The sequence below is a fragment of the Morone saxatilis genome, unplaced genomic scaffold (genome assembly GCF_004916995.1).
Source record: "Morone saxatilis isolate NCDOM2014 unplaced genomic scaffold, NCSU_SB_2.0 Contig7, whole genome shotgun sequence".
Taxonomy (NCBI): domain Eukaryota; kingdom Metazoa; phylum Chordata; class Actinopteri; family Moronidae; genus Morone; species Morone saxatilis.
In genome coordinates this window covers 4,885,522-4,892,494 of record NW_023340246.1, presented here as the reverse complement: position 1 = coordinate 4,892,494, position 6,973 = coordinate 4,885,522, and the positions used below count along the sequence as shown (strand labels likewise).

At 39.5% G+C, this 6,973-nt stretch overlaps 1 long non-coding RNA gene across 1 annotated transcript in view; it reads right to left on the bottom strand.

Annotated features, from left to right (window-relative positions):
* The window catches only part of LOC118341020, a 15,013-nt gene extending 12,135 nt beyond the window's left edge, over nucleotides 1–2,878 (bottom strand). The window contains exon 1 of the long non-coding RNA XR_004797397.1: nucleotides 2,699–2,878. This is a non-coding gene — a long non-coding RNA (uncharacterized LOC118341020). The remainder of the gene's footprint in view (nucleotides 1–2,698) is intronic.
* Nucleotides 2,879–6,973: the final 4,095 nt, after the last annotated feature.

Here is a 6,973-nt window from a genome sequence, read left to right as displayed (position 1 = left end):
TGCAATCTGCAATCTTACCACTAGATGCCAAGATAACCTCCCCAGTGGTCCTTTATTCACTGAATCAGACAAAAATTATTCTTCGACTTCCTGGTTATTTATCTATAAAATAGTTTCTCAATAGAAAATACAGAAGATTAACAAAACCACAGAGTGTGTGAATATCACAATGTATACCTGGACTGTAGATTTTATATTGCACACCCCTAGTGTGAAATATATGAGTGTAAAAACAAAAGATAACTTGGGCATACAGTTGTAATTCATACTTCATGTACAATAACAGCACATTAAGGCATAGATAAAGATATTATTGACTTATTTTCTGCTCACTAATGATTCCGTCACACTTAAGCAAGCAGCTAATAATATATTAACCCCTCCCCCCAAAAAACAAAGTCACTAAGGCAGAGTCCATCTAGAGTATATTGGCAGACCTCAAAGTGTTAATAAAACGCCAAAATGCTGTGAAATTAACTCGCATTCCAGCTTTAGTTCCAAGTGAACCGAGGCACTGCTGCTGAGAAATGGATAAGAGTGCAACTGTGAGTAAGGGTACTTTGCACGTTGTGTTAATGTGTGTGTGAGGAAGAGGAAGGAACGAGAGAGATGAATGTGTTCCATAGCAGACTGTGTTTAATTACATTCTTAAGAATGGAATATGAAGGCATCAATTATGCCCACTCACCTACCGAATGTTCTGCATTAGGTAAACAGGAGGATACTGTTTACTCTTGACAAATGCGCTCAAGAGAGCATGAATAATTGTGAAGGGCACAACCTCTGCCTTTTACAGATTAATATTTATGAAGGCAATTTTGACTTTTAATTTTCTCTGAAAGCTCTGCAATAGCCAAGGTTTATAGGTGCTGATTGGAGAGAATCAAACTTCTGTGGAAGGATATGACGGTTTAATCAAAATGTTTTGGTTTTCACTCTTTATTTTCCTACTTAAAGCAGGACTGTCCCTGGCCTTTGCTTGGCTGAACTCTTGGATCGATCAGAGCTAACATCACATTTTATTATCTGAGAGGAGAAACTCTCTCTGCCTCTCTCTATGCCTCGCGCACACACACACACACACACACACACACACACACTGCTTCTTACATTTTACCTTTATTCAACCTCATCTCAATAGCGCAGCTCTGCCTTTGTCTGAACTTTCTCATATATAAGTGAACTACTTCTACCCATAGTTCTTAGGTAACTCATGCACTATGTATGGCATCGATCAGAGAACAAACACAGCACTTCCCAGCCTCCTCTGCTCCTCTCGCTTACCCCTGGAGACATTGTTTATCTTGTTTATATGTTGGCCGGGTTGCCTGGTCTTGGTGAAACTGTTTGTTGTTTGTTGCTTCCCCTGGCAAAATCGTGGACAGTGAAGCATCGAAGATATGCGCGCGGTCAGATCTCATTCCTTTGCACTGTTGTATTTCACGCCATCAAACTGCCAATCAACAGTCAATCTGACATACAAAAGCACAAAGAGAGACAGCAGGAGAGGGAGAGGAAGGTAATGCCCTTCAGTGTATGTACAGTGAGGTGAGATCAAGATTGAAAGAGGGTACAACTTCTTTCTTTTCTGCCATGCTGCCAGGTGAACAGGTTGTTATTTCCAGGCTGTCTTTATCACATCATCCCTCATGTCACTGGCAAAATTAAACCCCAACAAACACAAATACCAACAGAGGCAATATAGTCACATTTCTTATCAGCCTCTCTCTGGAGTCAATAGTTCAGATTTCATAGCCATATAACTCCCAATGGGACCAAATGAAAGCAGATCTTTGCAGCTCCTGTTAGTTATTGCTGCAGTTGTGGCTTCACAAATAATTTCATAGACTTATTAGTGACACACGTCTGCATTCAACCCATTATTACCTATAGACAAATTAAACCTCATATTCTTAGTATACTGCAATTTTAATAGTGTCACTTCCCTCAGTGTTGTCGTAGTCAGTTCATTTCACAGAGGGAAAGAAATATGCAAGTCAACACCAACATAAATTTGACTGATCACCTGGACTCTCCACTTTTATGGTGGCAGTGAAAACCTCTATTTCACACATCATCTCAAAATCTCCAATAAACGCTCAACTGAGCACACATGCGGTTATTTAGAGGAGCTGTGCTGAATGTACAAACAGAGGCACAGACCGACGGGTTGCCAGGGTGTCCAATGCCACCGCTAAAAACTGATTGGCCACCCCAAATTAACTCTACAGTAATGCAGCACACACATAATCTAAACTGAGAAAAATCAATGAGCATATAGCCTTAGTTGCAGGACCAAACTGTAGGAAGAACATTAAAAAAGGTATTAAGGTAGTGCAATATAGCAGGCTGTCTGTCTGAATCTGCCTCTCTCTAACACATACAGTGTTGCTACAGAAGACGCAGCCATTTTTATTCAACAACCACTTCACTCACCATGAATGAAATAAATCAGAATGTTCATCATTAGTGAAGATGAAGCACTTTATTCACTGCTATAGACAACATTTCCCCCCTCCATTTAAAGGTTTTATATACGAAATGTACTTGCTACTGGTTGTAGCACTAGAGCACAGAATGTCAGTCCAAAACAACAGGAGCTATGGCCTACCAGACTCTATTGTCAAAACAAGTAATTTTACCAAACAAATAACCATAAAACCCACTTCAAAGTGGACAGAAACAAAACTAAACTCACCAAAACTGTCTTTGTTGGTCTTCCCACAGTCTTTCCAACAATCACCAGTGCTGAAAAAGGTTTGGGTAGGAGCACTTCCTGGACTCAATCCTGAGTTTGCTGGATGTGTTCTTTGGATAAGGTTACTTCAAACTGTAAGGTAATCTCTCTTAAACAATTTAAATGCCTTTATCATCATGGAATGGTCAAGTTAGCCCTAAAAAAAACTAATTCCTACTTGTTTTAACATCAAGCTTTTTTCAGAGTCAAACAGATCTCACAGAACTAACGGCCATTTTGTAGTGGTATTCAACCAATAGAAATCGTCCACTTGGACTTGGAGTTGTGGCCTTTGACATTAAACTCCAGCAAAACGGAGCTGTTTTGCCCACAGTATTCATCAAAAATGAATTACAGGACAACATGATAAAACACAATGGCAATAGCTATGAAACAAGAACAAGTTGATGCTAACAACAAACACACATGTTTAGAGAAAAGCTGTAAAATCTAGGTCCTCCTTTAGGTCTGGGTGTTTAGTGGCCTGTAATTTGTATAGTTTCCTTTGCCTGTCACCTTTGTGTATGGCAGGTGGGATGTGGTCAATGCTAAAGGCTTGTAATGTCAATGGGTTACCGTTATGAAAGTCCATATAGTGTCTAGGAGTAAGGTATGTGTTCTGCTAGTCTGTCCTTGTTCTTCTAATGCAAAAAGACTTGGCGTTAGCCTGGAGATTAAAATTAGTAATGGTAAAATCCCTAAATGTTTGGTCTGTATCACATTTGTGCTTTGCTTGCAATGGTTACACTTGTACTATCACTTGGGTTATACATCAACCAAATGTTTGTTGGGCGTTGGGTTGAAGATGGCTGTGTACCAGTTTATCTTTTTTATTTTATTTATTTTAATTCAGCTTTGATAAATATGGTGGGCAAAACAGCGCCATCTGCTGGAGTTTTATATGATTGTACCCTCTTTAGGCATTTGCTAATTGCCTACCTCAAAGTACATCCACTAAAAGTGCTTGCTTTCACCTCTGACGGGCTCAGATTGTTATTCTAAGTGACAACATTATGTAAAGTATCCCTACAGAGATTGACATTTACCAGAAACAGGCATGATATTGCTATCACTCGTCGCAGTAATTTTACCTTGCATATAATTGTAATCTTAACTTCATTTAAAGTGTAAAATACAAAATATAACACTCTTTGTTTGCTTTTTTACTGTTCACCAACTCTGGTTTTGTAAGAATTAATGTGTAATTCAATAATGTAGATGAGAAAAACAACAGTGTTAAAGCTGCACACAGAGCAGACAGGCTTTGTAAACAAGGCACAGATGGACTGGGATTGCAACACAGGCAAAGGGAGCGTCATTCTCTGCTCAGGACACCTTTACTCTTCTATATCTTTACATAGAAAATTGTTGTTTGCTGCCATATAAGGCTAATGTTTTAAATCTTGCTTATATAAATTTTCATTTTCATCAATTTATTTATATATATATACATATATATATAAGTGTGTAATAAGTGATATCTCTCATTATTTTAGCCAGTTTTTTTGTAATTATACACATAGCTTTTTTAAATGTTTAAAATTGTGTACAAAGTATTGAGAATATCTTCCCATTATTGAGTCATAGCCCCTTTTTGCCTCTAAGCTTCAAAATCCCTTTGCTTCTGTTCATTTCCGTCTCCTCCTCAGTGATTGGCATGGATTTAATAAGGCAAATCAGTGAGGGATAATGGGTTTTACCTGGATTCACCTCATCAGTGTATTCCAAGCGAAAAGCTTATTTAATGCACGTTAAGTGGGCTGTACATATTTGGCACATGGCTAAAAAACGGCTACTTATTCCTCATCAATGGAGAGCTGTCTTTCTGGAATAATAAGCCTGTAAAGAGAAATTTGTGAGGAAATGAAAGTGATCATCTGGAAAAGTTATGCAGACACTCATTAGAATTCACTTTGCCTTCTTCGGGATAATTACGCTGATTACATGTCAATAAACGTTCCCTTCATTAATTCCAAAACTTGTACATCTCAGTCTGCCTTTGATTGTGCTGCTTTTTATGTTTATGATCTCCCTGGAATAGTATTGATGGCGTAGTGGAAAAGCCACTGAAGCAGCATTTAGACAATGGGGTTCTAAAACTGCTTCAATTATTATTGTCATGCAGAAATAAAAGACAAACCAATACTTATGAGGAGATTCCAAAACGAATATATCATCTGTGTTGCTAATATTAAGTAGAGTAGAATTTCATTTGACATGCAGTTATTTCAGTGACTGATTAAATGGTGATATCAGGTTTATGTGATTGATTTCACAATATTAATAGGAATATTTTTGCTTTATTCATATTATAATCTAGCTTGACAGTTCATTCTTGACCTTGAAAACAGCAGTTGTCGACAGCTCCACTCAAGGTCCACATATCCCTTGTTCTGGAGCGTTCGACCATACCACACAGTCTTCACCGTAATGAGTCCGGACCTTGAGTGGGGATTTGCCAACTCATGCTTCCAAGGTCAAAAATGAACTTTAAAGCTCAACTTTAAAGCCAATACGGACAAGAAGTCCTCAGTGTTCAGAATAATGAAAATGATGATGAGGTGATGATGATGAGGCTGAAAGCTCCGTATCAAGTGAGTAAGCAGTATACATTACATAAGGGAATAGTCTGTTCATGTGTCATACAAAAAGACTATAAAATTCTGTGTTCAATCAAAATTCTATATTGCAACAGTGGAGAGAATATGTTACATTATTCCTTAAATTGCTCAAAAACTCAGCTGAGCTCTGTCAAAGATGTCTTTAAACAATTCAAAAGCCTCCACACACATCACATCTTCTGCATTTAACACATATGAAGAAAATAACATAGGACATTGTGGGGTAATAAGCAGCCACCATACAGGTTTATAAGTACTGACCATCAGTAGCTCACGTTAGCTCAGTGACTGTGTGCTGTCCTTTAAGTCCTCCAACTACATTGAAGCCTGAACTGTTTAGAAACTAAATGATAAGTTAGAGTTAATTATTTTTGATTAATTAATAAGGTAATTTATTTCTTGCTAATGTCTTTGTACCAAAAAATTCCAACCCACACTCCAGTTAAATACAGACGTTAGCCTTTTATGTCAGCGGGAATCAGTTTTAAGGATACAGACTATATAACAAGCATTGCTAAAGTGTGTGTGGGTCGTGTTAAATGCTTACTCATACAGCGCTCCTCTCGCCTTCCTGTCTTAAACTTCTTAAATCACAGGCGTCACAGTAGCAGCTGGAAGTCGCTTCTATTCAAATGCTGCAGTTCCCCTGAGTGCACATGGCAGATTGTTAATTACAACAAGTCTGGGGGAAAATTACTTTATCGATTTGCATCAGACCAGCTATTCTGAGAGAGAATACAGAGCGGCTGAGGCTGAATTTGACTGAGTCTGATGTTTATACAAAACAACCTCTTCTGTCCGAGCTGCCGTAGCGAGTGCTTTCTGTCACTTGCGACAAATTTACCTCAGCCCAATAACGTCTGTATCAGTAATGCATCGTTGCGCTTTGCTGCTGAGGTGAAGTCACCCAGCTTTGGCACTCAGCATTCCTCCATATGTCTGACAGTGTCTGATATGGCACTGCTGTCTGTTTGGCTGCGCTACCACTGGGAATGCTGCAGAATTCAGGGAGGGAAAGGAGGGAAGGTTGTGCAAGAGGGGTTGAGGGGCAAAGCAGAGTGGAATGAAAGAGGAAAAGATTGAATACACAGGGAGAGTGGGGGTGAGAAAGAAATAAACAGAGGTCAGGGGCCCTACAGGGAAGAAGACAGGGAGACAAAATCTAATGTGCCAAGGCCAGAGCCAGATAGACAGAGCCACTCTGGGCAATGGAGACATCAGGACTGACAGAACTGGCCTGAGTCCAGGTAAGAAAAAAAAAACGACAGGCTGTACAGGGAATTAACTGAACGACCAGGGGCATGGCTTCAACAGCCACGTCTGGAGAACTGACAACTGTAGATGAGCCAAGAGACACTGAGGAAATATGTCAGGCAATCAGCTAAAGCTGACAAGCATAGCCGTGGTTGCTAAAAATCTATTGACTCGACAGGAGCTGCCTGCTTGATATGTTTCTCAAGGAATGCCTGGTGAGGTGTGGGTAGTGCGGTCCGTCCAGTATTAGTTTTGCTTGTGTTAAGCAATGAATTGAAATTTCAGTAGTCGACATGCAGAGCAGCATAGAAGGCAGTGGCGGCTCCAGAGATTTTCTGTTGCAGGTGCTATGGGGATGCTC